We start from the raw sequence: 16,906 nt of genomic DNA, 5'->3' as shown, positions 1-16,906 counted from the left end.
GTGCGAATGATAAAAGAAATGTGTGTGTGCTGGGGAGGGAGAGTGTCAATGAGTGTGTATGACGGAGAGTGTGGGTGTGTAGGGTGTAAGTGACTGTGTCTTGAGTATAAGAGTGAATGCACATGAGGATCTGTGTGACTGAATGTGGGTATGAGTGATCGTGTAGGTATGTGAGGGAGCATGTTAAGTGACTGTTTGAGGGTGTGATTGTGTGAGGATGTGAGTGATTGTGTGAGTGCGGATGTGAGCGTGTGAATGATTGTGTATGGGTGAGGGTGTGACTGTGTGGATGTGAGTGATTGTGTGAGTATGGATGTATGTGAATGTGATTATGTATGAGTGTGTGTGGGTTTATGAGGGTGTGATTGTGTGAGGATGTGTGAATGTGATTGTGTATGGATGTGGGTGGGTGTGATTGTGTGTGGAAGTGATTGTGTGTGTGGATGTGTGTGGGGGGTGTGAGTGTGGGCACATGAGTGGGTGTGTAAGGGTGTAAGTGACTGTCTCTTGAGTATGAGTGAATGCACATGAGGGTGTGTGTGAGTGAATGAATGCGTGTGTGAGGGAGCATGTGTTTGAGGGTGTGCGTGTGTGTGGATGTGAGTTGGGAGTGACTGCACTGTGTGAGGGTGTGTGTGTGGATGTGAGTTGGGAGTGACTGCACCGTGTGAGGGTGTGTGTGTGGATGTGAGTTGGGAGTGACTGCACCGTGTGAGGGGGTGTGTGTGGATGTGAGTTGGGGGTGACTGTGAATGTGACTGTGTGAGGGTGTGTGTGAGGGTGTGACTGAGTGAAGATGTGAGTGACTATGTGAGTGTGGATGTGTGTGGGGAGGTGTGATTGTGAGGGTGTGACTGAGTGAAGATGTAAGTGACTATGTGAGTGTGGATGTGTGTGGGGGGGTGTGATTGTGAGGGTGTGAGGGTGAGCATGGATACGGGTGTGAATGCATGGGGTGTGTGTTGAGTGTGGTTGAGAGTGTGTGGATGTGAGCAAGTGATTGCGTGGGGTGTGAGTGTGGTTGTGTGTGTTGAGTGTGGATGTGACTGGGAGTGACTGCATGTGTTGTGTGTTCAGAGTGGTTGAGTGTGGATATGAGTGGGTGTGATTGTGTGGGGGGCATGTGAGTGTGAGGATGTGACTATGTGAGAGTGAGGGTGTGATTGTGAGGAGGTGTGTGATTGTCGGGGGGGTGGTGTGGGTGGGTGTGTGAGTGAGGGTGTGTGTGGGGAGGTGTCGCTAGGGAAAGGAGATAAATAGGAACAGGAAGGCCAAGAGCCTTGGTACCCCCATTCTTCTCCCTGAAGCAAGAAGGCAGGAGAGTGGGGACACACACTGTCCGCATGAATTAAATTGGGTGGAATGGAAGCCTCCTAACCAACAGGCACATGAGTAGCAAGCAAGTCTCCATGACAGCAGTTCAAATGCGACTCAACTCGAGATGCAAATCTTCAGAAAGAGCCTTCAGATACAGACCCAGAGCCCTGAGCCTGAAAAGATTCCCTCCCTCAAGTGGAAAATGAGCTCGAAACCCACTTTCACACTTCCCAGGCTTGGAGCACTCCCCTGAATCAACCCAATGGCCAGTTCCCACTGCTGGGCCCCTGTGGCTTCTGTGACACTCTGGGCTCCTAGATTACAGGCCCAAAGAAGGAGAAGGCCAAGAGGAGGGACTTGGGGCCTTGTGTATTCATTCATACCATTGAGCAAAGGAAAGCTTTATTTCTAGTATAATTATCTTAAATAGGAAGATAAAATGACACCACTTGTAAGGCAATATGGGATCCGATTTTTATACACCATTCAGTGTACTAAACTTTTTTTTCTTTTTTTGAAACACGGTCTCACTGTGTCACCCAGGTTGGAGGGCACTTCAGCCTCAACTTCCTGAGCTCAGGGGATCCTCCATGTTAGCCTCCTGAGTAGCTGGGACTATAGGCACGGGCCACCAGGCTTGGCTAATTTTTTTTTTGTATTTTTTGTAGACAGGGTTTCACTGTGTTGCTCAGGCTAGTCTTGAACTCCTGGACTTAAGAGATCCGCCCTCCTCGGCCTCCCAAAGTGCTGAGATTACAGGCACGAGCTACTGTGCCTGGCCTAAATTTTCCATTAGAAATAGAAATGTACTTGGAAAACACTGGTAAGGTGTGTAATAACATCTGCATCCACAGCCAATTCTGCCAAATAAATGATCAATTAATGATTGTCATTTCAGAAATAACCCTTTTGGGGAACTTTTGCCTTAGGATTAAACAACTCAACATTTCTCATGTACCTGGCCTTCCTCCAAGGTACAATGTCATCAGCTATGACTTGCTAAGATCAGCCTTAAGCATTGAATTTTTAAATCCTGAAAAGCACAGTTTAAGGCGATGTTCCTTCCGGGACGACCGGATGGAACAAGGACAAACAGAAGGCCATGTAGATGAGTAACCTACAACAACAAGCACACCTAGATTTCCACTGTCATTGGCAGCCTTGGCAGCCAGGCAGGTGAGTGAGGAATGCAACTCCATCATAGTCCCCGCCTCCAGGGGCCACATTTCCCTCTACTTGCAAGGACCCTTGCAGACAGCCCCAAGTACCCAAGTATGGAGCCACCTCTGTTTCCTCCAACGCTCTTCCTTCCTACAAAGTCCTCCCTCCCACCCTCCTCACTTGCTCGACACCCAAGAGTCATCTCTGACCCCACTGCTGCCACCCAGCCGTGCGGCACGCTTCTCAACAAATTCCAGGTCTTAACCCTACGTACGCAGACCCGTCCTCCAACATTCCCAACATTCTCACATTCACTGCCTCAGCTGGGCCTCACTGCTCCTTCTCGGAACTAGGGCTATGGCATCCCCTGCTCCCTGCCACTGCCTCCTAGCCTCTGCCTGCCCCAATCCCTCCTTCAGAGCTCAGGCAGGCTTCTCTGGGGTTGTGCCCCTAATAAAGACTAAACTACTTATTCCTGCATTTCACACTCTCCACAATCCATCCTTATTTGCCATGTTTCATCTTCATCGTTCTCCAAACTGAACTCTCTCCTTCCCTGATTCTATGCATGTGCTCAATTTGTTCTATTCGACGGAAAAGTCTTCCCTATCCCTGCGGTGTTCAAAGCCTTCTCATCTATCAGGAGTTACTCAAATGCCACTTTCTCTACTAAGCAACCCCGGCAGAATGTGATCCGTCCCTCCCCAAAATCCTCCAATATTTTCTTTCTTTCTTTTTGAGATGGAGTCTCACCCAGTCTGGAGTGTCGTGGCGAGATCTTGGCTCACTGCAACCTCCAATTCCCAGGTTCAAGTGATCCTCCCGCCTCAGACTCCTGAGTTGCTGAGATTACAAGCACCCACCACCATGCCTGGCAACTTTTTGTATTTTTAGTAGAGACAGGGTTTCATCATGTTGGTCAGGCGGGTCTCAAACTCCTGATCTCAGGTGATCCACCTGCCTTGGCCTCCCAAAGAGCTGTGATTACAAGTACGAGACACTGCACCCAGCCCCTTTTCTAAATGTTTTAAGGCACTTGGCAGGCTCTTCCCTGCATTCATCTTTTTTTTTTTTTTTTTTGAGACGGAATCTCACTCTGTCGCCCAGGCTGGAATGCAGTGGCAGGATCTCAGCTCACTGCAAGCTCCGCCTCCCGGGTTCACGCCATTCTCCTGCCTCAGCCTCCCAAGTAGCTGGGACTACAGGCGCCCACCACCTCGCCCGGCTACTTTTTTGTATTTTTTAGTAGAGAGGGGGTTTCACCGTGTTAGCCAGGATGGTCTTGATCTCCTGACCTCGTGATCCACCCGTCTCGGCCTCCCTAAGTGCTGGGATTACAGGCTTGAGCCACCGCACCCGGCCTGCATTCATCTTAGTGATCTCACACCCTAAGTTCTAAAGCGTGGCATCCACCTTTATTCTATTTTATGTTTCCCAGAGCTCTCAGCATGGAGCTTGGCATAGAATAGAGGCTTGAAAAATATTGATGGAAGAAATCAGTATACTGAAATATTTTTCTGAGCATCGAACACATAAAAGACAGAATCTACAGGGGCTTCAGATAAAATATTAGTTCTATTAACCCCTTTAAACCAAATACAGCAAATGCGTGTGTGAATTCATTCATTCAAATGTATTTATTGAGCACCTATTTTGCAGACAGCAACAGTAGGTAAATTTACAAAGGAGGCTGGGTGTGGTGGCTCATACTGGTAATTCCAACACTTTGGTAGGCCGAGGCGGGCAGATCACCTGAGGTCAGGAGTTTGAGACCAGCCTGACCAATATGGCAAAACCCCATCTCTACTAAAAATACAAAAATGAGCCAGGCAAGGTGGCACGTGCCTGTAATCCTAGCTACTTGGGAGGCTGAGGCAGGAGAATCGCTTGAACCCAGGAGGTGGAGGTTGCAGTGAGCCTAGATCACGCCACTGCACTCCAGCCTGGGCAACAGAGTGAGACTCTGTCTCAAAAACATAAATAAATAAATAAAAATTTTCACTCTGTTGCCCAGGCTGCAGTGCAGTACCATGATCTTGGCTCACTGCAACCTCCGCGTCCCGGGTTCAAGTGATTCCCTGCCTCAGCCTCCCGAGTAGCTGGGATTACAGGCACATGCCACCCTGCCTGGCTAATTTTTGTATTATTAGTAGAGACGGAGTTTTACCATGTTGGCCAGGCTCCAAGGACAGCTCTGATGACCACTGTAAAGGAGCCATATGTGGCCGGAGTAGTGGCAGGAGAGGGGGGGTGTACGGATGAGTTAGGAAACAAAAACAAGCAAGCGAGGACCTCAGTCCTCACAGAGCCTCTCCCCGCGGGTGAACGGGGAGACACGCCACATGTCTAGGTAAGTAAACTACCAAGTGGAAACTCTTAAGCCAGGAACGAGATGCCATGGAACTTCCAAGAAGAGAACATTATTTGTAGCCTGGACACCAGGGAAATCTCTGTTTAGCAGCGGATGTGAGACAGACCTTCAAAAGATGGGGCATTGTGAGGTGGGGGCAGGGGTAGGTTGGGCAAAAGGAACGGCGTGGAGGGCGGTCACAGTGCTGGTGTGAACCTGCCAGCCGTGGCAGTCAAGGAGTCAGCAGAAAGCAGCAGCTGGAGAGAAAGAAGCCTGGTGCCAGGTCAGTGAGGGGGATTCTGGCTTCATTCAGTTTTTCTCTTTGGAATTATTTAAATTATCAAAATTAGGAAACTATTACTTTTCTAATCAGAAAATAAATTATTATAATAGAGACAGAAAAGTAGATCAGTGATTGCCTGGAGCGGAGGGGAAGATGGGATTAACTGTAGAAGAACATGAGGGCCCTTAAGGGGAGAAGAAAATGTCCTAAATCGGATTTAAGGTGATGGTCGCACCACTTGGTAAAGTTACTGGAAATCACTGATGTGTACACTTGAAATGGGCAATTTTTATAACATGTAAAATATGCCTCAACAAAGGTGTTTACTTTTTAAAGAAAATCTCACAAATATCAATAAAATCCCCATCAATGGCTTCACTAATAAAGCTTCCAGACTCCTGGACATCAGCCTGTTTGCCTCTGCCTTTCCACGCTCGGTGTATGCAACCCACACAGCACACACGCCTCGTGGCTCAGGGAGAATTTCCCAGGACACGGCCACTCTGGTCTCTGTCTGGGCCAGAGAACAAGTGCATGGGAGCCGGACGCCCTTCTCGGCAGATGTGCCCTGCAGCCTGAGTGTCGGGCAGGCTCTGGGCTTCCTCTGTGTGTCTGGCAGCCTCAGGTCCACAGCCAAACAAGCCATCCTCGAGTTCTGGCCGAGAGAGATGAAAACCACAGCCAGAAGATGATTACACATCCCTTGTGCTCAGGCAGCTCCAGTCTCAATTTATGAGTAATGACATTTTCATGCTCTTTGGGAAGAATTACATTATCCCTGGGTAACCCAACCAGAATATTTTCCTTAGCACCAAGAAAGCATAGGGCTTTCTCATGTTTTGACTCACTTTTAACAAATACATTATGTAAAATGGCTTTTTAAAACATCCAGTGCAACCTGAATACAAATTATTAATCTTAATCACTGCTATTAACTTTGAACCAACAAGCAGGCAATTTTTTTTTTTTTTTTTAAGACGGGGTCTCTCCCACCCAGTATGGAACACAGTAAGGCTCCAGTGATCCTCCCACTTCTGCCTCCCGAGTAGCTGGGACCACAGGCAAGAGCCACCATGCCTGGCTAATTTTTTTATTTTTATTTTTTGTAGAGACGGGGTCTCGCCATGTTGCCAAAGCTGGTCTCAAATTTCTGGGCTCAAGCAATCTACTCACCTCAGCCTCCCGAAGTGCTGAGATTATAGGCATGAGCCACCACACCCAGCCCAGGCAATCTTTCAAATAACAATCCTCCCTTTCCCCATCTCCCCCACCCTCTTCCTGTCTTAGCTTTTCCCCCGGAGTTCACTTGGATACGTCTGACAAGGTGAGTAAGTAGTCAAAGGTCTGTGATCTCACAAGTAGAAATAAAATGATTCAGTCAGTGGGACAGGCAGTAAACAGGGTTATAAGACATAAAGAACAAAATCATTATGCTAATGTCACAGCTGATGAGCAAACAAAGATAGGCCAGAAGGCACAGAGAGGGGAACAGAGCCAAACGGTCATCTCTTCACAATGTCCTTCCTAATGTATTTTTTTTGGTGGGGGGAGGGGATGGTGGTGGTGGGGATCTTAAAACTCACTGCCTCTAGCTCTGTCATTTCCCAATTTCCCCCACCCCCCAGTTCACAGGCCACCCTCTCTGTTCTCTGGCCACTGACCAACAGCCGCTGATCCAGCCGAAGTGTGGAGGTGCAGCCCCCCACCCCAGGGAGCTGCAGTGCTGCCTTCTCTTTGACTTAGGCAGTGAGTCATTCTGCTTTGCCAAATGATCTTGCCCAAAGGGATCCATCCAGAAGCCTGAAGCTAGACAGGATTCTTACGTTATAGCTATTTTTAAGGAGCAGCCAAAGGTCACTGGGCAGAATCTTTCCAGCTGTAGCCTCATGGGTCTAAAAAGTAACAGGTCTTCCCAGGGCTCACCTCCAAAACCCTTAACAGAGTCCGACTCTCTTCAAGGACAATCAGCTTTTCCTTTAAAAGGCCATTCTGTCACCATGTAATATAAAACACGGCCAAAGGATCTTACCTGAGGCTTGCCTGCGTCATGTCACGTATTTGAATATGCCCAGTTTATGAGAAACCTGAGAGGTAGAAAAGACGCTTTGAGATGTGGGGAGTCTTTAACTCGAGCAAATGCTGCTCAGTCATAGTGTTAAATAGGAAAAAGCATGGCCTCAAAGAAAGCAAATCACCTATTCACCTGCTCAGGCCAGGCAACACCTTGTCTAAGGGTGGGCAGTTGCAGAAAGACCTCACACCTCATTGTATCAAATAAGGGCATTCTTAGCAGTGACTACAGCATTAACAAGGATATGCACGTGTGAAACGGCCTTCCAGTGCTGGAAGCTTCCAGCCACTTCCAGGAACCAGAGCCCATGGCCTAGGACATGTGTGTGAGGCAGGCGTTAAAGAGCGGAAAGTGGGCTTTAGACCTGTGATGTCCCACAGGGTAGACACTAGCTACATGCCCCTCTTCACATTTAAATTGATTAAACTTAAAGGAAGTTAAAAATGGAGTTCCTCAGTTGCACTAGCCACATATCAAACGCAATAGTCACATGTGGCTAGAGACTTGTTAGACTCAGTAAGGCAACTCCCATCAATGCAAACAGTTCTATTGGGCACCAACACTTTGAACAAATGGCTTTTGAAACGTTTTAAGTAGCTTTATTGAAGTGTCATGGATAGGCAATAAACCACATGCATTTAAAGTACGACTTGATATGCTATGACACATGGATACTCCTATGAAGCTATCACCAAAATCCAGACTGCCAAAGTACCCTCTCACCCCGAGAGGACGTTTCCTTGTGCTCCTTTTGCAACTCCAGCTCCTTACCCCCAAGTCTCTGGCAACCCCAATCTGCTTCTTTGCCACAGAACACTGCATTTTCTGGAATTTTATATACGGTATCTGGAATCATCCAGTGTGTACGCTTTTTCATCTGGCTTCTTGCATAATGATTTTGGGACTGAGCATAATGACTTTGCAATTCATTCATGTAGTTGCATGTACCAGTAGTTCACTTCTTTTTTTTGGCCAGCACTGTTCCATCATATGGCTCCACTGCTGTCTAGCCAGACACCTGCTGATGGACGTTTGAGTTGTTTCCAGTTTGGGGGATATTACGGATATCACAAATAAAGATGCCATGATCATTTGTGGGATGGGGACTCTTTCAAATAGTGTCAAACAGGCCTTGTTATAAGGTGGCCTTGGAGCAGACTGCAAAGGAGGTGGGCAGAGAGCCACGTGAGGACCTGGGGGAAGTGCCCTCTGGGCCCAGGGGACTCTAACACAAAGGTCCTGGGGCAGGAGTATGCCTGGCAGGTTCTGTTATTTCTAAAGGCTGCTTATCTGAAAGAACGGGTATCCAGGCAGAAAGTATTTTTGAGAAGCACAAGGTATTGAGTAAAACAGCCTGAATAAACCATCAAACGACACAGGGCCATTTAATCCCATTTAACCCGTACAATTACTCTGAGAAATAAGTGCCGTGACCCCCATTTTGCAGGTATGGCAATGGAGGCTTGAGTGATCTACGTTGCCTCCAAATCACACAACGATTAGCAGCAGAGTTGGCCAGAACTGTGAAGCCAGAGCTCTTCCTATCAGCTCACTATTAAACACAGCTGGACTTAAACTCCTGCTGTCACAGGGCAAGATGGTTTACACCTGCCAGGCCAGGCCAGGCTAAGCTAAGCTGGGGCTGGGCACCTGCTGCCATCCTAGGTGCTGTCTCCATCAAAAAGCCCTCCTGTTCCCTTTGACACAGAGCAGCCCATCAGGTACACATAAGGGAATTCTAAAGAGGAAACTCACTGATGTGGTTTGGGTCTGTGTCCCCGCTCAAACCTCATGTCGAATTGTAATCCCCAGTGTTGGAGCTGGGCAATCATGGTGGTGAAGTTCTCATGACTGGTTTAGCACCATGCCCCTTGGTACTGTGTAGCAAGTGAGTTTAAAAGTGTGTGGCACCTCCCGCCTCATTCTTGCCCCTGCCCGCGGCCATGTGAAGTGCTGCCTCCCTCTTCACCTTTCGCTTCCTGAGGCCTCCCCAGAAGCCGAGCAGAGCAGATGCTGCCATGCTTCCTCTACAGCTTGTGGAACCATGAGTCAATTAAACCTCTTTATATATATATATTTAAGTTACCCGGTCTCAGACATTTCTTTATAGCAGTGCAGGAACTGACTAATACAATCATCTAGGCCACTTTCATTTTTGGTGTAAGTGAACAGATCCCCTGGGCCACAGTATTGCCTTGAAGTCTATCACACACACATGCATGATGCACAACACTCCCGTCTAGGCACTCTCACAGAGGGCCCTCCTGAACAGTTGCACCCAGCCCGCCCCTGGCAGCAGAGTCGCTGATGGTTTAATTAAAAATTAGAGGGGGAGCCCATGCTGATCCTAAGTGTTTAACACAAACTGAAAGATCAAAACCAACCAGCTGGCAAAAATACATTGGCAACTTTCACACCAGAACAAGGAGGAAAATCCCTGACCTGGTTTCTGCTCTTAATGCCGCTTCTCTGGCAGTCAACAGCTCTGATCTTTCAGGCTCTAAGTGGAGAGAAAACTGGGCCCTCTGCCCCCTTCTCCACTAGAATAAACAAAGAGCTTGGACACGTCAGTCGGCCACCAACAACCGCGCAGACACCCACTGAAGGCCGGTTCTGGAAGCTGGAGGACAGCACTGGAGAACCCAGGACTCAGGCACCTCTTTTTAAAAGTTTTAAAACTGCTTCTAAAACCGGATGATGGTAAAACAATTGCTGAAGCCATCAACCGGAAATGAAAGTACTTTTTCAAAGGAATTACCTCCAAGAATCCAGGTTTAGGAAGCAGCTCTGACCTCCGCAGGACCTGGGGCATGCAAAGTCTCCACCTCACCAAGGGTGAGAGTCAGAAGCACTGGACTGAGGCTGTCCTCGGGGCAGCAGTTCTCAGTGTGGCTCCCAACCAGCAAGGCCAGCATGACTAGGAACAGGAAATGCAAAACCCTGGGCCCTACCCCAGACCTGTGGAATTAGAAACTCTTGGGGGAGCCCAACAGGTGTGGTCTAACAAGCCATGCAGGTGATGCTGATGCACCCCAGCTGGAGAGCCACAACCCTGCAGGTGAGTTGTGGAGGCTGGGGCTGTGCCTTTCTAACAATTCTGGTGCTGCTGGTGCAGCTGGCCCAGGGGCCGCACTTGGAGGACCTCTGCTCCAGGGCAGTGCTGCTCAAGCTTGACTGCCTGCTATTGCCTGAAGCTCCTACACACTAAGATTCTGGCTTCGCAGGCCTCGGGGAGGCTGGAATTCTAAGAAGCCCCAGGCGATTCCAGTGATGCTCTGTGGGTACCCGGCCAGGACCCCTGTGGCACCAATGGTACAAACCCTGCCCACATGCCTTCTAAGCTGGAACCTGGAGTATATGAGCACTGATGTGGGGTGCCAGGCTTCAGATTTTAAGCAATGATTACCAAACAGCTGAAAGTTCCCAAAGAAAGGGGAATGCAAACAAGCACATGCTGAATTTCTATCAATTCGCTGACAATTCCCTCAGTGAGCCAGGGGCAGAGGCTTGACTCCTGGCTGGGCCCATCACCCCGAGGACAAAGGGGCAACAGGGTCTCTACAGTTCCCAATCCCCCGTTTCCCTTCTCATCAACCTTGGGCTTCCAGTTCCTTCCCTGGGGCCCGGAAACAAGCTCGAGACCCTCTCACCCTAGGAACCCACCTAGCTTTCCTCTTCCATTATCAACCTTTCTTAGAACAGTGAACACCTGTGGTTCCTATGCCTCCACCTGCAGCAGCCGCTCTTCTGCCTTTAAGAAAGTCCGGGAAACGTCCCTGAGGCCCCTCTCAGGCACCCAAGCCAACAGGGCTGCTCTTCTGCACCCCTGCTGAGGATGTGGCTCCCGACCTCCTTCACTCACACCCCGGACTACTACAGCCCTCCTACCTGGTATCTCTATTCCCTACAGCCCTACCAGGCCGTATCTCCACCCCCAGTACTACAACCCTCCACTTGGTATATATACCCTCCTACAGCGCTCCCACTCCTTCTCTACACCCCTAGAGCCCCTCCACCAATATCTACACCCCACTACTCCAGCCCCTCTACCAATATCTACACCCCACTATTACAGCCACTCCATCAACATCTATGCCCCACTACTCCAGCCCTTCCACCAATATCTACACCCCACTACTCCAGCCCCTCTACCAATATCTATATCCCACTACCACAACCCCCTCCACCAATATCTATACCCCACTACTCCAGCCCCTCTACCAATATCTATACCCCACTACCACAACCCCCTCCACCAATATCTATACCCCACTACTCCAGCCCCTCTACCAATATCTATATCCCACTACCACAACCCCCTCCACCAATATCTACACCCCACTACTCCAGCCCCTTCACCAATATCTATGCTCCATTACAGCCCCTCCATCAACACCTACACCCCACTACTCCAGCCCCTCTACCAATATCTATACCCCACTATTACAGCCCCTCCATCAACACCTACACCCCACTACTCCAGCCCTTCCACCAATAGCCACGCCCCACTACTCCAGCCCTTCCACCAATATCTATACCCCACTATTACAGCCCCTCCACCAATATCTATACCCCACTATTACAGCCCCTCCACCAATATCTATACCCCACTATTACAGCCCCCCACCAATATCTATACCCATCTACTCCAGCCCCTTCACCAATATCTACACCCCACTATTACAGCCCCCCACCTATATCTATACCCCACTACTCCAGCCCCTTCACCAATATCTACACCCCACTATTACAGCCCCTCCACCAATATCTATGCCCCACTACTCCAGCCCTTTCACTAATATCTATACCCCACTATTACAGCCCCCCACCAATATCTACACCCCACTATTACAGCCCTTCCACCAATATCTATACCCCACTATTACAACCTCCTCCACCAATATCTATACCCCACTATTACAGCCCCTCCACCAATATTTACACCCCACTATTACAACCTCCTCCACCAATATCTACACCCCACTATTACAGCCCCTCCACCAATATCTACACCCCACTATTACAGCCCCTCCACCAATATCTGAACCTCGCCACTCCAGCCTCTCCACCAAGATCTATACTCCCTCTCCACCCTGTATCTACACCCCCACGACTACAGCCCTCCCACCTGTATACATCCCCCTACAGCCCTCCTACCTGTATCTACACTCCTTTACAGCCCCTCCACCCCATATCTACACCCCCTACAGCCCTTCCACCCTCTATCTACATCCCCACTACAGCCCTTCCACCCTCTATCTACATCCCCACTACAGCCTTTCCACCCTCTATCTACATCCCCACTACAGCCCTTCCACCCTCTATCTACATCCCCACTACAGCCTTTCCACCCTCTATCTACATCCCCACTACAGCCCTTCCACCCTCTATCTACATCCCCACTACAGCCCTTCCACCCTCTATCTACATCCCCACTACAGCCCTTCCACCCTCTATCTACATCCCCACTACAGCCCTTCCACCCTCTATCTACATCCCCACTACAGCCCTTCCACCCTCTATCTACATCCCCACTACAGCCCTTCCACCCTCTATCTACATCCCCACTACAGCCCTTCCACCCTCTATCTACATCCCCACTACAGCCCTTCCACCCTCTATCTACATCCCCACTACAGCCCTTCCACCCTCTATCTACATCCCCACTACAGCCCTTCCACCCTCTATCTACATCCCCACTACAGCCCTTCCACCCTCTATCTACATCCCCACTACAGCCCTTCCACCCTCTATCTACATCCCCACTACAGCCCTTCCACCCTCTATCTACATCCCCACTACAGCCCTTCCACCCTCTATCTACATCCCCACTACAGCCCTTCCACCCTCTATCTACATCCCCACTACAGCCCTTCCACCCTCTATCTACATCCCCACTACAGCCCTTCCACCCCCTATCTACATCCCCACTACAGCCCTTCCACCCTCTATCTACATCCCCACTACAGCCCTTCCACCCTCTATCTACATCCTCACTACAGCCCTTCCACCCCCTATCTACATCCCCACTACAGCCCTTCCTCCCTCTATCTACATCCCCACTACAGTCCTTCCACCCTCTATCTACATCCCCACTACAGCCCTTCCACCCTCTATCTACATCCCCACTACAGCCCTTCCACCCTCTATCTACATCCCCACTACAGCCCTTCCACCCTCTATCTACATCCCCACTACAGCCCTTCCACCCTCTATCTACATCCCCACTACAGCCCTTCCACCCTCTATCTACATCCCCACTACAGCCCTTCCACCCTCTATCTACATCCCCACTACAGCCCTTCCTCCCTCTATCTACATCCCCACTACAGCCCTTCCTCCCTCTATCTACATCCCCACTACAGCCCTTCCTCCCTCTATCTACATCCCCACTACAGCCCTTCCACCCTCTATCTACATCCCCACTACAGCCCTTCCACCCTCTATCTACATCCCCACTACAGCCCTTCCACCCTCTATCTACATCCCCACTACAGCCCTTCCACCCTCTATCTACATCCCCACTACTGCCCTTCCACCCTCTATCTACATCCCCACTACAGCCCTTCCACCCTCTATCTACATCCCCACTACTGCCCTTCCACACAGTACCTTGTAGATTCGGCAAACAATTTTTTTTTAAGTTTGAGGTCACCTATATCATGGTAGTTGTCCCTTTAATAGCCAGCAATTGAGAAAACACAATGACAAAAACAAAAACCTTTTTAGGTTCATTAATACTTTCAGACAGAAACAGTGTGTCCTACACACATTTGAGAATTGTGAAGACACTGATTTCTAAACCTTGCAAGCAGGCTTGTGTGCAGAAGGACAAGTGCCATAGCACAGTGCCCCTCCACCCGCGGGGATGCAGGGAACCAGGGACTCAGGGTTCGGGGCGGGGAGTCACTGCTCCCTGCTTCCAATGCTGTCCCCTCAGGGCTCCGCAGGCTGCCAGTGGCCATCCCGGCACAGGCTGTCTTCTAATAAAAGCATCTGTGTCCCCTGCCCAGGCAGGAGTTGCCTGAGGTCACCGCCCCATACAGCACCAGCACATGGACAGCACCCAGCAGGCGCCCAGTCCTCGTCTCTGTGAGCTCACCCTCCCGCGTCCAAGGCCTCACCACCCTATCTTTGCCCAATATGTATGGCTTTTCCCACTTTCTCTGTATGGGGGTTATAGTATCGCAGCATTCCCTCCCAACCCCAAAAAGCAACAGTATCCAAGTCCAGTGGAAACCTATTCTGGACTATGGCTATGTCTGGACTATGGCTATGCCACAACCAAAATGTAGATATCTGATGCCAGCCTTATTTGTTCATCGTCTCGATCAAACAATGTGCTTTTGTTTTTGGTTAGAGATTTGTGAGTATAGAACATAGCTTAGCGCTGAAGTCTTCTGGGTCTTAGATAAGGAATTTCCAACCATATATGAGGCCATACTAAAATCTAAATGGCAGAGGTTTCTAGGGGCCCAAAGTGACTGTCAGCAAGTCCATCATCGTACTCTCTCTCCCTTCCTCACTCGAAGCCCTAGCCCTCAAGCCCGACTCACTCGAAGCCTATGGACTCCTAATTTGCACACGAATCTAACAAGCCACACAAGTCATCTTGCTCTTCAGTTCGCAGCACTGTAAAACAGAGACCTTAGAGGCACCCAAGCACTGATGGCAGGAAAAAGGGAAACCAATAGAAAAAGTGTCAGAATATTAAAAAGCAAATGTCAGAAATGGACACCTAATAACAGTACAGGACTAATCCAAGGGCAGATATTCCCATGTACCCCAAGCCACTGAGGATGTCTCTAGATTTCAGCAGAGTCCATTAGTTTATGTCTAAAACAGTGACTTAAATCTTCCCCCTAGAAAGATGATATGATCATTGCTCTTGTTTAATTAAAAAAAAAAGTAAGACATTTAAGAATCTAAGATATTTTCATAGGAGAAAGTCTATGGAAGTACTGAGGGTGAGGACCTCTGGTAGCAAGATGTCTATACTGAATGATGAGACAAGCCTTACTAATATGGACAATCAGCTCACACTCAACCTAAGCCTGACAGCGCCGGGCAGAGTCCTGCTGTACTAGTACCAATGCAGCCAGGCCAGGATGCCCATCTGCCAGGTGCAGCACATAGGACAAAGCCACAAACTACCACTCATCCCAGCAGAACCTTACTAACTCCCTAGTAAGGTTAGCTATAATGTCTCTGGCCAAGTGTGGTGGCTCACACCTGTAATTCCAGCACTTTGGGAGGCCCAGGCAGGTGGATCACTTGAGGTCAGGAGTTCGAGACCAGCCTGGCCAACATGGAGAAACCCTGTCTGTACTAAAAATACAAAACTTAGCTGGGTGTGGTGGCTCGTGCCTATAATCCCAGCCACTTGGGAAGCTGAGGCACAAGAAAGGCTGGAACCCGGGAGGCGGAGGCTGCAATGAGCCAGGATCGCGCCACTGCATTCTAGCCTGGGCGACACAGTGAGACTCTGTCTCAAAAAAAAAAAAAAAAAAAAAACAGTTGGCCAGGAGTGGTGACTCATGCCTGTAATCCCAGCATTTTGGGAGGCCGAGGTGGGCGGATCATGAGGTCAGGAGTTCAAGACCAGCCTGGTGAATATGGTGAAACCCCATCTCTGCTAAAAATATAAAAATTAGCCGGGCATGGTGCCACACGCCTGTAGTCCCAGCTACTCAGGAGGCTGAGGCAGAAGGATCGCTTGAACCCATGAGGCAGAGGTTGCAGTGAGCCAAAATTGCACCACTGCACTCCAGCACTCCGTCTCAAAAAAAAGTCTTCTAACTCACATCATCTGTGTTTAAAAAAAAAAAAAAAAAAAGATGACTTGATAGGCATGTTGCTTGGTAGAGCTTTCCATTTCCTCTATCAACGTGGGTGAGGGGCAACTCCTTAGCCCAGGGTCACCTCAGATCTCATGCTGCAACTCTGTTCTCTCGTCAGCACCCACCGGCCCCTGCTTTCAACAGATGCTGATCTTCATGTAGAGCGGGTTCTGCAGACCGTGAGGACATCTTTCACTAACAATCCTCTAACACTGGAGACAGAGACTACATATCTGTAACGAACCTTTCAGAAACCCGCCCTGAAATGCAGCCTTTCATTAGAGAGCCACTTCTCAGCACACAGGTGGCCCTTGGAGTCTTTCCAGCATACTCACATCCATCTGGGAAGAGGAAAAGAACCCCTGAAACCGGGCAGACTTCATAAGCACTTTATTTTCACACATGTCACATTTCTGGAGCCGCCTGGTTTTCCCTTTCATCCTGCATCACCGCAGAGAAAATTCACAGACTTCTGCAGGTGAGAATCTCACCCATTAGTAAGAAAATCTTGCTTTATATTAAGCTGGCATTTCTCTGGAGATCTTCCAACTGCTTTATAAACATTCTTTCACGCCTCCAAGCAGGTAGGAGGTAATTGTTATTCTTTCTGGAGAAGAGGTAGCACTGTGAGTCTTAGCCGGACAGAACTGAAATGTTTTTAAATGCCCGAGGGAAAGTAAAAGCAAGACTTGGAAAATATGAGATAAGACAGACGTGACCAAAAATAGGAAGAAGAATGGTATACAAAATTCCAAAAAAGGAGACTTCTCCTATAATCCACTCCCCGTCTACCCAGCTTTGCAGCAGCCGCCACTTGGCCTTCCTCTGGCTGTGCAGCTTCCACACAGGTTCTGGCCTGGAAAATCAGGCGTGGTGAGTGCTAA

At 49.2% G+C, this 16,906-nt stretch overlaps 1 protein-coding gene across 7 annotated transcripts in view; it reads right to left on the bottom strand.

Annotated features, from left to right (window-relative positions):
• The window catches only part of ASAP2 (ArfGAP with SH3 domain, ankyrin repeat and PH domain 2), a 202,472-nt gene that overhangs the window by 91,626 nt on the left and 93,940 nt on the right, over window positions 1-16,906 (bottom strand). The window lies entirely within an intron of this gene.

This window comes from Chlorocebus sabaeus, chromosome 14 (assembly GCF_047675955.1).
Source record: "Chlorocebus sabaeus isolate Y175 chromosome 14, mChlSab1.0.hap1, whole genome shotgun sequence".
In the NCBI taxonomy this organism is placed as follows: Eukaryota; Metazoa; Chordata; class Mammalia; order Primates; family Cercopithecidae; genus Chlorocebus; species Chlorocebus sabaeus.
This window is presented reverse-complemented; position numbering and strand designations above follow the sequence as displayed.